General features: G+C 41.3%; 1 protein-coding gene across 4 annotated transcripts in view; it reads left to right on the top strand.

Moving 5' to 3' along the window:
* LOC127653027 (zinc finger protein GLIS2-like) overlaps positions 1 to 17,810 on the top strand; it is a 58,661-nt gene that overhangs the window by 27,373 nt on the left and 13,478 nt on the right. The gene's annotated exons all lie outside the window — the stretch shown is intronic.

Below are 17,810 nucleotides of genomic sequence, written 5' to 3' on the forward strand. Positions count from 1 at the left end.
TTTATTTGTAATGCACTTTACACATGAAGGAACATATCTCAAAGTGCTACAAGTGCACAGGTAAAAAAAAAAAAAAATAGATTGAAACAATTAATAACAAATTTAAGAACAATTGGTGACAACAAGAACAGGATATGTTTTAAGAAAAAGCAGTTAAAAATAAGTGGGTCTTTAATTTATTTTTAAAAACCACTATAGACTGTGGCGCCCTCAGGTGATTAGGGAGAGCATTCCACATTCGAGGTGCAGCTACCTGGAAGGCCCTATCTCCCACAGTACGGAGTTTGGACTTAGGAACCTGGAGTTTGTAGCTGTCAGAAGAGCGGAGATGTCGGTGTGGATTATGCAAAGTAATGAGTTCTTTAAGGTACACTGGTGCACTACCGTAGACACACTGATAGGTCAGGAGACAGATCTTATAATCAATCCTGAGTCTAACAGGGAGCCAGTGAAGTTTTTGGAGGATGGGTGTGATGTGCTCAATTTTACGAACCCCCATCAGGACCCTGGCAGCGCAGTTCTGAATGTACTGCAATTTTTGTATGCTCCTGCCAGGGATCCCAACAAGTAGTGAATTGCAGTAGTCAAGCCTGGAGGAGACAAAGGCATGCACCAGCATCTCTGCATCAGAAAAAGAGAGGGAGGGGCGGAGTTTGGAAATGTTCCGGAGGTGAAAAAGTGCAGTTTTACAGGTGCTTTGGATGTGAGTGTTAAATGATAGGTGGGCATCAAATCGAACCCCCAAGTTTATTATAGAGGACGTCAAGGAAATATCGTGGCCAGCAAATGAGTTGACTGTCAGGGGGGAAGATCGGAGTTGGTGTGGGGTCCCAATGAGGAGACCTTCAGTTTTGGTGCTGTTTAACTAGAGGAAGTTATCCATGCCCTTGTCTCCTCCAGGCAGGCATTTAAAGTGGAGAATGAAGTTGTAAATGATATGGGGTCCAGCTTGACATAGAGCTGAGTATCATCAGCATAGCAATGGAAGGCAACGCCATGCTTGCTGATGATGTGGCCCAGTGGGAGCATATAAATGGAAAAGAGAATAGGGCCGAGAACAGAGCCCTGGGGCACTCCACAAGTAACTGTGTAGGGCCTCGACCTGGCTCCCCCCAGGGCCACATACTCAACTCTATCAGTCAGGTAGGATCGAAACCATTGAAGTGCTGTATGTGAGATGCCAATGAAGTGTTGCAGACGATGGAGTAAAATGGTGTGGTCAACAGTGTCGAAGGCGGCTGTGAGGTCCAAGAGAATAAGGAGAGATGGAGAGCCCTGGTCAGCAGCCACAAGAAGATCATTTGTGACTCTGACCAGGGCTGACTCTACGATCTTTGATCTTTGGTGCTCTCTATAAGCGATTTTATGGACAGTGAGCCCAGTGGCAACATAGCGCCTCTCAAGGACCCTTCCAGCCGCCTTCTGTCTACGAACGCATCAGTGTACCACGGAGCAGGGCGTGTAAATGTTACAGTCCGTGTCTTGAGGGGCGCATGGGCATCAAGTATCCCTTTTAATCCACTATTATAATGATCAACAAGCGCGTCAGTAGTAGAGTGATCGGCTGATATGATTAGTTTTCATAGATCATGTGACAGATGTTCAAAGTTAATTTCTTTTGTTCTGCGAAAGCAGATTTTGTGATTAGGTTTATTGAGTGAGGTCAGCAAGGAAAAGTCAAATGATATGGCATTGTGATCAGATATGCCAAAATCATGTACATGAACATTGTTAACTGGAAAATTTGTTACAATGAGATCCAATGTATGCCCTTTGGTATGTGTAGGGACTGTCACGAGTTGCCTGAGGTTGAGTGAATCAAAACGTTGTAGTAGTTCTGTAGTATATAGACTTGTTGGAGAGTTAACATGAATGTTAAAATCTCCAAGAATTTCCACATTGTTTGATGTGGTGCAAACTGGCAAAAATAACTCAGTTAATTCAGCAATAAAACACGGATGTGATTTTGGTGGTCGGTATATGAGGATGGTTGTAAATGGAATGGGTAATTCACATCTAAAAGCCAGACATTCAAATGACGACAGCTTTGGCAAGGTCACCAAAGATAGGTGAAAATCAGAACGATGAATGACCGCCAAACCCCCTCCACGACCATTACCCCTAGCTTTTTCCAGATATGTATAGCCAGGTGGGCAAGCTTCATTAAGTGCAGAATACACTTCTGATTTATGCCAGGTCTCAGTAAGGCACATCAAATCAAGCTTCTGATCAAATATATAGTTGTAAATGAAAGATGCCTTGTTGGTAAGTGATTGACAGTTTAACAGTTCCATTTTAATATTTGAAGATGGAGTCCCCTTTATCAGAGAGCGCAGCACGGTAGAATCCACTCTGCGTTTCTCAGGACGCACAGTGCATAGTTCCTCCGGCAGGGGGCGTGGGTGTGGTCGGTTACAGTTTTTGAAACGTGAACCATAGGTGCTCTGATGACGCTTCTGATGATGACGTTGGTGTGCGCCGGTACTGTAAACTGTCCACAGGCTCGGAATAGAGCTCTCGGTGATCCTCTCAGAGTAAACAAGATGCCGCCGTGACCCTCTATGAATATAGGGGGGTCGACGAAGGATGCCCAGTTCCTTGAGAGCAGCAGTGTTCGATGGAATAAGGCGAGTGTTAAGCTCCAAGAGCCGATTCGGCAGATAACGAAGCATAGTGGGTGTAAGAGTCGTTGTAATGCTACAGTTAGCAGCTATCATTGGTTCCGGCAGACGTGGATAAATGATGACTATGTACACCAGAACAAGTGGCAGTGGATATAGTGACTCAGAGTACAAATGTGGCATCCACTGGAGATGGTGGAAGCCCATGTGGACTGCAAAGCTTGGTTTCAGGACAGTATACAGGTGAAACTCGAAAAATTAGAATATCGTGCAAAAGTTCATTAATTTCAGTAATTCAACTTAAAGGGTGAAACTAATATATTATATAGACTCATTACAAGCAAAGTAAGATATTTCAAGCCTTTATTTGATATAATTTTTATGATTATGGCTTACAGCTTATGAAAACCCCAAATTCAGAATCTCAGAAAATTAGAATATTACATGAAATCAATAAAAATAAAGGATTTTAAATACAGAAATGTCGGCCCTCTGAAAAGTATAATCATGCATATGTACTCAGTACTTGGTTTGGGCCCCTTTGCATTAATTACTGCCTCAATGCGGCGTGGCATGGATGCTATCAGCCTGTGGCACTGCTGAGGTGTTATGGAAGACCAAGATGCTTCAACAGCGGCCTTCAGCTCTTCTGCATTGTTTGGTCTCATGTCTCTCATCTTTCTCTTGGCAATGCCCCATAGATTCTCTATGGGGTTCAGGTCAGGCGAGTTTGCTGGCCAATCAAGCACAGTAATACCATGGTCATTGAACCAGGTTTGGTACTTTTGGCAGTGTGGGCAGGTGCCAAGTCCTGCTGGAAAATGAAGTCAGCATCTCCATAAAGCTTGTCTGCTGAAGGAAGCATGAAGTGCTCTAAAATGTCCCGGTAGACGGCTGCGTTGACTCTGGACTTAATAAAGCACAGTGGACCAACACCAGCCGATGACATGGCTCCCCAAACCAACACAGACTGTGGAAACTTCACACTGGACTTCAAGCATCTTGGATTGTGTGCCTCTCCATTCTTCATCCAGACTCTGGGACCTTGGTTTCCAAATGAGATGTAAAATTTGCTCTCATCAGAAAAGAGGACTTTGGACCACTGAGCAACAGACCAGTTCTTTTTTTCTTTAGCCCAGGTAAGACGTTTGACATTTGAAGCCCATGTCCAGGACCCGTCTGTGTGTGTGTGGCTCTTGATGCAGTAACTCCAGCCTCAGTCCACTCCTTGTGAAGCTCCCCACACATTTGAATGGCCTTTTCCTGACAATCCTCTCCAGGCTACGGTCATCCCTGCTGCTTGTGCACCTTTTTCTTCCACACTTTTCCCTTCCACTTAACTTTCTATTAATGTGCTTTGATACAGCACTTTGAGAACATCCAACTTCTTTTGCAATTACCTTTTGAGGCTTTCCCTCCTTGTGGAGGGTGTCAATGATGGTTTTCTGCACAACTGTCAGGTCAGCAGTCTTCCCCATGATTGTGAATTCAACTGAACCAGACTGAGAGACCATTTAAAGGCTCAGGAACCCTTTGCAGGTGTTTAGCTGATTAGAGTGTGACACTTTGAGCCTACAATACTGAACCTTTTCACAATATTCTAATTTTCTGAGATTCTGAATTTGGGGTTTTCATAAGCTGTAAGCCATAATCATCAAAATTATATCAAATAAAGGCTTGAAATATCTTACTTTGCTTGTAATGAGTCTATATAATATATTAGTTTCACCTTTTAAGTTGAATTACTGAAATTAATGAACTTTTGCACGATATTCTAATTTTTCGAGTTTCACCTGTATAGTGGTAGCAGGCGACTAGCCTAGCCACGGACCAACGTAGCTCAATGAACGAAAAGGCTTCAGCTAACCACAAAACTGCGGATGTCCCAAGGTTTATTTCATCAGTTTGTTCAAATTACTGAAAGCACTCAGATCGACGAGATCCCCAACATCCCAGGGCGATGAAGAATAGCTCCAGTCACTCACCACTCCAGCAGCAAGGGCAGTTCCAGGTAGAAAATATCCGAGCCTAGATGTTTTTAATATCCAAACAAAGTTTGGACAGAAGGGTCACTATCTGTTATCGGTTACACAGATCATTAAAACTAGTTATAGCAGTTTTAGCAAGCGGAGAAGCGGCGAACACCCAACGCCAGCGTCCTCTCCCGGAAGCCCACACTAGCTAATCCTAGCTAGTATTAGGCTAATCAAGCCTCCTTGAGGGATAAAGGTCGACTGCAGAGGATCGTGCAGGAGGAGGCGAGAACCGGCTTTTCAATATAAATAATAGTTTAATGATAAACTTAAAAGACAACATAAACACACACATGACGGACATGTCTGTTATAGATCTCTCTCTCCCGCACGATCCTCTGCAGTTGACCTTTATCCCTCACGGAGGCTTAATTAGCCTAATACGGGACCGGGTGTGTAGGATCACGACCCGGCCCCGCCCTCCGCCCTGCCACATTGTTTTATTGATATTTGCCATTTTATCATTAGACAAGACAGTTCAAAGTTACAGGGAACTGTTGAGGAGAGATAGGGAGAATGAAACCAGCAAGCACTTTAACATTGAGCTCAAACACGGCTCTTTCGCGGCTCTGATATGCGGACCGTTTAAATGAGACTATGTTGCATGTTGAGACCGGTGTCTATTATTGTAGTAACACGATGGCACGTAACAACAAAACAAACCGTGACTGGTCCTTTACATGTCTCAGTCGCTTCACATGCAAGCAAGCGATTCTCTGTGCACTCAAGAAACAAATCGGCCAACCGGAAAATGTATCAGCCGATACGACAATTAAAAAGTCAGAATAATATAAAACGTCACGTTGTGGATCGTGGTATATTTGGGACCTTTGGACTGCTTGCTGTCATGTTGTACCACTATGCATACTTCGGTTTTTGGCATGCTGGTACGTATTATGTACAGTGCAAGTGACACAAATTTGTTACCTTTTTTTATGAAGTTTCAATACTTTGTTATCTTGTCGGAAAGTTACAGCTCTCCTTGAATCAAAGTTGGGTGAACCTGGGTCCTTGGACCCCCGCAGGTCCGTTGTACTCCAATAATGGCTCAAAAAGTGTGCCAAAAAGGACTGAATGTAGTTTAGAGAGTCTGTTTTTACATGTAGTTGAGCCTGGATTTGTGAAATTAGAAACATCACAGTCCAAGGTTTATGAATGTCGGGATAATGGGCCAAATTGGTCTGTATGTTTTATTGGAGAGAAAAGCTCTCCTGCAGTCGACCTCCCAGGGCCAGAGCGCTGGGAATATTGAGTTACACCAACATTTCAGTACAAAGAAACCTGACTGAAAAACACATGCATTTCACACTCACACCCAACAGCTGCCTCATAAAACACACAATCACACACCAGCCGCCATACATCAATAAGCTCCTTCAAGTCCTCTTAGATAGTTCAATCTTAAGATTTCAGAAATCTTCATGTGATAAGAGTTCAACGGCCAATATGGCAGCTGTAGATAAGAAAGTCCTGCCTTATAGGCAAAAGAACCAATCACCTTTCAGATAAAGACATCTCCTGATCTGAGCTAAAGAATCACGATTTATGACTTTTTGGAGATTTAAGTCTTTCCTGTTAGGGTAGATAGGAGCTATACTTTTATGCCACTTGTATGCATAGAAAATAGCTGCCCTGGGGCACATCCAGCCACCGAGTGAACTGACTTGCCTTGAAATGGACTTTGTCTCAACTCATATGATCATTCCGACATGACTTGGGGGCAGAAATAGCACACACTGTTCACTTGAGCTAACTGGGTTAATTAGGATCGGCTTAGTAGTAACCTGAGGTTTGACCTCATGGGGTCAGTGAAACTTATACCCTCCCATTGACCCTGCCCTGTCCTGACCCCATTCTTTGCCCACCATCACCCTACCCAGGAAATGGTAGATTTGGTGACTTCCTCAGAAGGGCGAGGGGTCTGGTTGAGGAGGCGGTTAGATGGCCTCTGGGTCACAGTGAAGGCACAAACATTTCATTCACCATGTTGAACCCCCTGCGTCCCATTTTAAATGCTCTCCCTCAGCTGCCTGTGTTTACTCTGTTGGGGAAAGGAACAATGCTGCCTTTTAAAGCCTTGCCAACTCCACAACAGGGTGGGGATGACTGCATGGGGCAGAGCAACACCCTCTCCCAAAACTTCACATTGAAGCACTAACGCTTGGCTCCGTCTCACCCCAGCACCTCCGCAGTGAAGGGAACTCTTCAGTTTTACTTTGACACCACTTTGTACCCTTTAAAACACTCTTCACCACAGTTTGTAGTTGAGTAAGTTGCATTTCAAGGATAGGGTTCAGTCAAAATTGAGTTATAAATGAAATCTGTTGTCTGATGGATCGGTTTGCCTGAACGAATTGAGACAATCTGGACAATCAAAACACTTTGAGTTGCAGTGCTGGCATAGTCACTGAATTTCAGCTTTTTAGGGCAATATAATTAGGCTGGACCCTAATCAGACACATTTCTTAAAGGGCGTTTACATAAAGCCGGGGGCAGACTGTATGATTTTTATAGTCCTTTACGATTGTTGCTTGTCAGAAGGTACAATATGATCCCAGCAATATATTGGGTAAAAGTCATGGCACACTATGCGACATTATGTCAGACTGTACGATACACATGTTAGCCTAGACTTTGGTCCCTATCGTCCCAACTGAACATGGCCGCTGTAGATGCAGTCACACCGCAAGGCTGTGACATTATATTTCTGACACTGCCAGAATTCGCCAGAGGCTAAAGGGGGTCGCACACTGGATGCGTCTGGTGGACGTCATGGCGTGTCTATTAATGTATGCATACCAGCCACTGACAGACGCTGAACAGCGGCGGCGTTGTACATATATTCATAGAAAACAATTAGCCCAGCTATGACTCCGGAGGCTGCTCAAATTTCTGCCGCGCCACTCAGCGCAACTCGCTTATTTTTCGAATCAATAACAAAGGACATAGATTATTTACTCTAGCCTTGTTCATTCTTGAAGAAGGGAGAAACCTTGGTAACTTTTGTGTGTACTGTCTGCCACCTAAACTGCATCAACGTGCCCTGTGTTTGATACCTGTACCATGTCCTAGCCACGACACAGTGTTGCTTGGCGCATCACATCCGGTGTGCGACCGCCTTAAAGCTAAGCCCCAACAGATACATTTCCATTAAAAAACACATACATTTTGCTATGTTTACACCTCTCATACAAACTAGAACAGCATTTTTCTCCACCAAAAAAGAAGCATTTCAAAAACGCTCTCCATTACCGCATACTTTGAAAAACTATGATGTGAGGAAACTAAAAATAATAGCCGGAATATATAGATAAAGATATATAGATATAGATTTAGACGGAACCCGGCTAAAAATGAATCTATATCTAAAGTAGTTTCCCAGTTACAGTTGTGACTAAGAATAAAGCATGTACTTTCACAAAGTGTATTTTTATATATATCTATATATATATATATATATATATATATATATATATATATACAGCAGTTAGTTCCGGTCCTCAAATCTGATTGGACGAGAGACTTTCCATGAGCACTGATGTCAGACACCATCAGCACAACGCTTCACTCTAAACTAAAGTGTAAGAGTAGTGCAGATGTGTTAAGAGCTACTGTTTGTCTTTTTTTTTGACATAGCCAGCAGGTGGCGGCAAGAGGTCATTTCCGTGTGTAATATTTACATTTATATTTATGCATTTGGCAGACACTTTTATCCAAAGCAACTTACAGAGCACTTATTACAGGGACAATCCCCCCCAGGGCAACCTGGAGTTAAGTGCCTTGCTCAAGGGCCCAATGGTGGTGGCTGTGGGGCTTGAACCAATGTCCTTCTGATTACCAGATTACCAGTTATGTGCTTAGACCACTACACCACCACCACTCCATATAATATGAGCCAGTTAGATGACGTGAAGTGAATCCGTGTCAGCCAGTGTCTATAAAACAGCTCTTCGTGATCGCTTGTCTAAACTACACTACAAAAGTTAGGAAAAAATTTAGTTTTCAATCACAAAGGTATTAGTGTGGATGTAGCCTCAGTTTTATCGCAAAGACAATTGGTCATCTGTAAACATGTCACACTAAATGATCAAAGACTGCAAATTTCCCCAAAATGTGTTACAGACGGTAAAATCATAGACAAAATCGTAGTGTGAACCCGGCTTAAGACGCGTTCAACAAAAGCAAGACCGAGCTCAACTCAATGGAACAGAACACAGGGGTCTCAAGGCATGTTTTTAAAAGTTGGACTATTTTAACCTGACATGCCGTCTTATAAACATAATGCTCATGGCACAAAAACCAGCACAAAATGCAACGGAATAGTCAAAGACATCCGCTGCTGTACTGTGAAGTGGATGAATTTAAAGATGCAACTTTTCTAAGACAGTTTTACGTCACAAACTTTCTAAACCAATGCAAGATATACCGCTTGAAAGATGTAGCACTGCCTTCATAGCAATTAAAGCTAATATTTACCTTCTCCAGTCAGCACAGTTATAAATATTCCTTGAAGACCGTCAACGGAAGTTCCTTCCTAATGCAAACGTGCAAAGGATGACATTTATGTAACAATTTGGATGATCTTTAACCTCAAATGGGATGTGGCCATGTCATGCATGCAGAACTAGAAGACCTGTGTTGTCAGGTGACCATGAATCCGCATGACAGTTTTACCCCGTAAATCTGTAAAATGGCCAAAAAGAACACAACCCTGACCGGCCTCATAACCGAAAGCCATTCATCACCAGGTAGCTTTGAGCAGAAAGAAAACGACAGATTTCATTCCTTTCACAGAATCTTGCAACATTCCCTCAGACTCCTCAAACTGGCTGGACGTACCATTCCTGAGTAGTCTCGGAAATGTGTGTGTGTGTGTGGGGGGTTGGATGTGGATAAGTCTTTTGGGCTGAGGCATGTGGGAGCTCAGGAATATTATGGGACTGTTTAGTGGACCAGGAACGGGAGTTCGACTTCTGTTTCTGAAGAGAAGCATTAAAATAGACAATAAGTCTTTATCATTAAAGGTACAGTTCACACAGAAATGAAAATGCTGTGATTTTTCAATAATCCTCATGTTGTTCTTTTGTGACATTAGGCAATTTTAAGCCATAGCATCTATTTTCCATACAATGAAAGTCAATGACTGAGGCTGTTATTCTGGCTAACATATTTTTGACGAGATGAGCGTACTTCGTGATTACCAGCGGGAAGCTTTTGGGAAATCCAATGTTTTACATTGGGGGTGTGTAAATTAAAGAATAATGGTGTAAGCTATTATTTTTAATTTATTAAGTTGTAATTGTGAATATTCACTGTACAATGTATATGTGCGCTTTTGCAATAATGCTGTCAGAATACTGAAATAAAATACTACTCATTAAGCCACGTTTAGGCAACGGCAACTGACCAAACTACAAAATATTCTACAAGAGTGATAAAATGCATAAAGGTTTTAATTACACACTATCTATTCAATTATCTTGTCAGATATTTCAATTTTCAAGGACTCAAACCTGTGACTTTGGTGTTGTAAGCACCACGCTCTACCAGATGAGCAACTGGAACAATTTGGTTGCTTAGGAGACCTGGCTGGAGTCACTCACCACACCCTGGATTCGAACTCGCAACTCCAGGGTTGGTAGTCAGCGTCAATACTCGCTGAGCTACCCAGGTCCTCAAATCTGATTGGACGAGAGACGTCCCATGAGCACTGATTGTCAGACACCATCAGCACTCTGACACTTCACTCTAAGCTAAAGTGTAAGAGCAGTGCAGATGTGTTAAGAGCTACTGTTTGGCTTTTTTTTTTGACATTACATATGTTAGCCAGCAGGTGGCGGCAAAAGGTAATTTCTGTGTGTAATATGAGCCAGTTAGGTGATGTGAAGTGAATCCGTGTCAGCCAGTGTCTATACAACAGCTCTTCGTGATCACTTGTATTACTACTACACTACAAAAGCTAGGAAACAGCTTTAAACGGCTTTAAATGAACAACTTCAGCATTACAGCTCATCACAGCTGAGAGACACAACAGACTGATTGATTACACAATGGGTGCTGTTTAAAATGGCGGAGGACATTGCGGTTTCTATAGTGATCGACTCTTGGGCACCAGCTACCGCGAAATAGGGAGAAATACCCCCACTTGGACGGCTATTATTCCACTGAGAAAGCTGACAGCATCTCTGCTTGGGTGTGTGTCTCTCTCACACACACACACACTCACTCACTCACACAAACACACACACACACACACACACACACACACATCCTTGTTTATCCAATAACTTGTTAGTAACAGCACAAGCCGTGATACTATTTCTGAAGTGAACTTTTTTAATTACTAACGAAGCCTTGGACCAGCAACGGCAGATTCTGATCCACTGCGTAATAATGTAGTTCCATGCAAAAATGCTGGTTCTAAATCAGCACTGCTGTAATTACCTGCAGCCTTGTGCCTGCGGCCGAATCACAGCAGTGCTGATGTAGGGCCATATCGCACTCTTGCTTGTGTGATATTGCTTATATATATAAGAACCAGTTTTTTGCAATATAGAATTGAATGAAGGCATTTTTGCTGATACACATAGGTTGACATCAGGGCGTTAAAGTCGAAATTGAACCTATTAACTTAGTACACGTTCCTAGTCTCGTTCTGAACGATAAATCCATCCATGTTATTCTTTAGGAAATAAAGTTTGTCTTTGAAATCTTTCATCAAAATGTCTCTAAAACGACTTTACTTTCCCAAGCCCTCTTATTTCTTATCCTTTCACCTCCAACCTCCAGTCACAGACCACTTGTCATGATCAAATTAAATATAAATGGGTTTTATTTCAAATTACAGAGGTTTGTAAAATGGGTTGCGAACATCATTTCATATTGACTTTAAACCCTTTTTGGGTCTGATTGAAATCTGATTGGACTAGCAGAGTTACAAAGGTGTGCTGGATTCTTTCTTCTCTCTATTCTGTTATACTTTTGTGTGAAAATCATTAACTAAGCCCTTGACATAGCTGTAACTCCACCTAAGACCAAGAGTTCACTCTACAAGCATAGCCTCGCCGTTTCAGGATACTTGCACACAGAACCAGTCCAGATAAGGGCCAATAATACAACGGATTACACATGAACTATTGCTGTGTCGCAACTTGTTATTTCTTTTGAAGAATCATTGCTTTCTTTTTTTCTAAGTTAGTTGCTGTAACAAGCTGGCTTTTCCCATTGGCACGTTATTAAACCAAAAACAAATGAGACCAATTGGACAATTGCTGTTGCCGGTTCACTTCAGGACACTGTACTGCAATTCCAAGAAATTCAATAGACAAATTTCATTAGTTCAACTATTTTTGTGAGGAAACATAAATAATGATATCTGTAACGTATTCAATGGAAAGGAGGAGGCGAGAACCGGTTTGACGGTATAAATAATAGTTTTAATGATAAACTTAAAAGACAACATAAACACACACATGACGGACATGTCCGTTAACGATCTCTCTCTCCTGCACAATCCTCTGCAGTCGACCTTTATCCCTCTCGGAGGCTTGATTAGCCTAATACGGGACCGGGTGTGTAGGATCACGACCCGGCCCCGCCCTCCGCCCTGCCACATTCCTCCCTCGTTCTCTCAGGCTGGGGAGCCCACGGCCTGACGTACACCCCCCCCTCTTTCCCTGGGGGAGGGCGTGCTTTAAGTCTAGTCTGCCGGCAGGTCATCCCCATCTACCTGGACGAGGGAGGGGACAAGGGGAGGGAAACAGAAATAATTAAAATGGGGGGAATAGCAGAGAGAGACAGGAGGGTTTGAAAGGGCAGAAAAGGGAAAGGGTCCTCTGGACCGGGGACGGGGTCTGGGCGGGCCTCCCCACCTCCGAGGAGCCTGAATTGGGCGGGAGTGAGGGGAACGGGGGGAAGGGGAGGGAACACAAGACACAGGGGGTGGATAGAGAGAGAGATAGAGAGAGAGAGAGAAGATACTGCCTCGCCGCCTCCTGGGAACGCTGCCATGTAGTCCTCTGCCAGCTGGACGGCCCCATCCAACGATGCCGGGTGGTGGCACTGGACCCACTCCGACATGGTCGACTGCAGGGGATCGTGCGGGAGAGAGAGATTGTTAACGCCGCTCGTTAAGCTTCGTCAAGGACGGCCGCCCGTTCACGTTTGCGCAACAGCTCCGTGACGCCTGCCGGAAATGGCTGTTGGTGGGGGGGACCCGCGACGTCGTGGAAGTGGTCGACATGGTGGTACTGGAGCATTTCGTCTCCCAACTTCCCTGACGTCACGGGTCCCCCCCACCAACAGATATAAGGCGAAGCTTAACGAGCGGCGTTAACGATCTCTCTCTCCCGCACGATCCCCTGCAGTCGACCTTTATCCCTCACGGAGGCTTAATTAGCCTAATACGGGACCAGGTGTGTAGGATCACGACCCGACCCGCCCTCCGCCCTGCCACAATATCATTAATACAGATAACTGACGTATATATTTATATGTGGCTCCATTCGGTGCGTTTAATTACACAAAGAATAACACGTAAAAAAATGTGCGCAATTTATCATTAATCCGCAATAAGGAATATTCCTTATATCTGAGCAATTCAGACTTGTAGTACCACCTGTTTTCTCCAGGGGGCAGTAAGGGAAAGCACAGCTGTATAGGCAACGCGCAGCTTATGCCTCCTACACACTACACAACTTTCAAAAACTTCGGGTCGTGGTACCGTTCATATTACACAACTGTCTGTCTTGTCATGGAAGTCGTGGCATTTTCGAATTACTCGAGGAATCGGCGACAGGGGTGAACACATTACAAAACATTTCACTATTGACGAATCCCCGACGACTCTGCCTGGACTCCAATTACGTTTCACAACAGAGTACACGCGAGAAGTGATGCGAGATACGAAAACAAACGCATGATCATATGTTATGCATTTCAGAATATGATGTGTATGTTTTTAATCATGTATTTTATTGGTTACAATATGATAAAGTTCCTCCTACTGAAAAATCGACCAATTTGTTTACCTGACCGTCCAAGAGAATTGGCGATTTCTCTCCAACTCTTCTCATTCTCCACCCGGCTGTGGGACAGTTCAGTGGAAACATCAAATAGGCGCTGGTGCTCCTGCCAAAGTTCCGCTAATTTTACCTCCATTTCTTCGGTCCAATGAGACTTTATTGATACCGCAGTCATGCTAGTTGATGTTCTGTTGCAGGTGCATCAGGACTCCTCCCACTGAAACTTCCCACCCCATTTCTTGCTCTCTCATTGGCTGTAGGTCAAAGCTGCAGTTGTATTCAGTCAAAACATATTTCACACTGCACGATTTGGAGTCGCAGACGGGTCCAGATATCCGAAGGCAGGGATCTCAAGACATTTTATAAGTTTCAAACTTTGTTTAACTTGACACAGCGACCTAAAAACGGTGCATTTATGATGCGACGCAACCCGAGATGCTCCAAAAGTGTCCGTCTGACGCACTGACGCATCCTTAAACAAGCCCTTATAATAAATCTCAGACTGATTGATGAATTCAGTTGCAAAGTGGATTGCTGTAAATTGTAGGCCAATAACATGCTTATGTTCAAAAATATAGAAATAAACAATATATTGCATTGTAAAGCCGCTTTTTGTTGTTTTTTATTGCTTTACTTGTGTGCCAAAATAATGTAATGCATTTTAATTATCTGTATTATTATTTTTAATAATATATATAATTTATTTCTAAATATTTATCATTTTTCAATCATTATATATTGAATTATTGTTACAGCCCTAATTAAATTAAATGCACATTGTATAATATATATATATATATATATATATATATATATATATATATATATATATATATTAGAAATACAGTTGCATTTTAAACAATGGTTATTAATATAATAAAATATTTCTGGAAATACCCCAATATGCACTGACTAAGATAACATGTTTATGGGTAATTCATATTGAAAAATGAAATATATCAGGAATATTTAATTCAATATTAATTCAAATTAATTCTTAAACAATTATTGCATATATATGCATGCACTCAAAAATGTTTACAGTCAATTTATAGAGATTTGCACAATTAAATTGTACGACAAATATCCATCAAACTGAACTGAAGTATCTTTAACAAAATATGCATATTAAATGCTCCATAAAATGAACATGAATTAATTAAATTATGTATGTATCATTGCATATTAAATATTGATTATCATCTAATGTTGGAATGATAACATGTTTAGGGGTAATCCATACAGAAAAATTCAACATATTAAATATGAATAAATACATAAATAATAAATATTAGGCATTCTCAATTCATTTCTGAATGCTGCTAAATCCTGGTGGGGCCAAAAACACAACACATCGGGGTCCCGACTAAGAAAAAGATAAGTAACATTCTTAAGAAGAAATGTTTTAACAAATATTTTCTGAAGTTAAAAAATAAGAAATTCACGTTTCGTGAATCGGCCCTGTGTGTGTTTGTATGCACGTGATCTGCAGATTTTGGCCCTGTTAGCTTGCGCCCCCCTTAATGGGTTGCTGAACTCGGTGACCCCCTGCCCTCACCTTAAAGACCTTCCTCGTGTGGAAACAAGCCAAACTCTCTCAAAGACCTCCATTCTATATGTACCGAGGCATGTATGCGCGTACATTTGGGGGTCCATATGGGGGTCACGCAGAAATCGGAATTGGGATTAAAGATATTTGGAGCTTTTGTAAATGTTGTATATCACATTGAAGGTCGTGCGCTCTAGGGAGGAATGTGGAGTCTGTAATTGGTGTAATTGCCTGTGTGCACTGTGTGGACAGTAAGTGTGTGTTGGAGGTCGGAGGGAACTAGTGGAAGTAATTGTGTGAATCTGTGATGTTTTTGCAGAGGGGCTGACTGTGGATTGTTTATAAAGACAAGGAAGAAAAGGAGAAAGCAAACGTTTTTGCCTCGTAGAACCCCACGCTGGTGCATTTGTGTGCCGTGTTTGTATAAGTGAAAGCAAGTGAAGATTTGAGCAAGATTACCAACTTTTTACCAAAAGATTTTTGTGTACATTTGTTTAAAATATTTCAGCCATCTAATCAAATAATAAGTATGTTCGGCATACGGCCAGTGTTGGGTGTAATCTCATAACAAAGCAATTAGTTACTGCAATCTAATTACTTTTAAGTAAATAATTTGTGCAATGCATTGCATTTTTATTGTAATCAGATTACAGTTACTGACAGTCAGTTATTCAGTTACTTATAATTAATTTACCTGAGTAGCACATTGTTCACCTGTGTAGCACATCCGGGTTCAATACAAGTTAAGCTCATTAAACAGCATTTGTGGCATATTGTTGAACACCTCAGAAATGTGTTTCGTCTCGCCCCTCCTTTTCTTTAAAAAAAGCAAAATGATGGTGTCCAGTGAGACACTTATAATGGAAGTCAATGGGGCCAAATTCTGAATGTTAAACCTTTTCTGTGTAAAGTTATAGACAATGTTACAACTTTGTTACCATGACGATGTAATGATAACAAACCCTAAAACTTATGACAATTTAAACCACTTTACAGCTCAAATAATACATGAGTTTTAACAGAAGAATTCAAGAAAAGTGCTTTTATAAAATTATCAGCTTCACATTTCCGTCTTTAAATCCTCTGAAAATGGGCCCCATTCACTTCTATTGTAAGTGTCTCACTGTAATCTCGATATTTGCTCTTTTTAAAGAAAAGGAGGGACGAGTCGAAATTCGTTTTTTGTGGTATTCAATATTATGCCACAAATGCTGTCGAGTGAACTTCACTTCTATTGAACCCGAATATTCCTTTAAACGTTACATCGTTATGACAATGAAGTTGTAAAATTTGATTTAACTGTACACAGATATAATTACACTAAAATCATGTGAACGCCTATAATGTTTACTTGTTTTGGCTACACTTGTGAAATAGTATTTATTTATAATTTTGAGACTGGCCCCATTCACTTTTGTAAGTGCCTTACAGTAACTGCGATTTTATTCATTGCGTCATTTGACATTTAATAAACGAGTGACGAGTTGAAATAATTTTTTGTAGTAATCAATATTTTGTAACAAATTAATATAACGTACAATGAGAAAAATATAGAAATTTGTTTATTATTTGTTGAGCGGAAAAACACTTCTGTTAAATTTGTTTTAGAAAATAACTTGAAAGTAATTAGTAATGTGATTACTTTAGCCATAAGTTAATCAGTAAAGTAATCTGATTACAATTTAAAGAAGCAATTAGTCATTTTTGTCGGATTACTATTTTTTAGTAACTTACCCAACACTGCATACTACCATATTACAAATATTTCTGCAATATAGGGTGTGTATATTTATAATAATAAATATATTTATAAATTACAGTATGCATAAAAAGGTCTTTGACAAACTTCAGGCGTGCTGCAATGTTTTTGTTATAAAGCAGCGGTTCCTTCGGGGTGTCCTGCCATGAACACCTGTTTAATGTTCTCTGTATAGTAGACTCATGAACAGAGATGATAACCAGCTCCAATGATTCCTTCAAGTCTTTATCTGTCACTCTCGGGTTCATTTGTACCTCAATGAGCATTCTGCGGTGTCATCTTGTCTGGACGGCCACTTCTAGTGAGAGTACCTATAGTACTAAATCATCTCCATTTATAGACAATTTATCTAACTGTGGACAATTCTTGATCGTAGGTCTTCTGAGATGGTCCACGTCAACAGATGCTTCTTGTGGATAGCAAACCTAAAATGTTTGAGTGCTTTTTATAAGTCAAAGTAGCTCTAACCCACACCTCCAATCTCATCTCATTAACTGAATGCCAGGTTTGCCAACTCCTTACTCTGATTAGCTTTATTAACATCATTAGCCTAGGGGTTCACATACTTTTTCCAACCTACACTGTGAATTTTTAAATCATGTATTCAATATGTACAAGAACAATATAATAATGTGTGTGTTATTAGTTAAAACAGATTATGACCAAGTTATTTTATCCTCGATATTTGCCAAAATGTGCAATGAGCTTGACTGACTTGACCTTATATTTATAGTGTGATGAATGTACTGGTAATAATATTATCTGTAATTTCTCAAAACTTTTTCTGGAACCACTATTTGATTTGCCTGTCCAGAGATGTTTTGA

The sequence above is a fragment of the Xyrauchen texanus genome, chromosome 12, assembly GCF_025860055.1.
Source record: "Xyrauchen texanus isolate HMW12.3.18 chromosome 12, RBS_HiC_50CHRs, whole genome shotgun sequence".
Classification (NCBI taxonomy): domain Eukaryota; kingdom Metazoa; phylum Chordata; class Actinopteri; order Cypriniformes; family Catostomidae; genus Xyrauchen; species Xyrauchen texanus.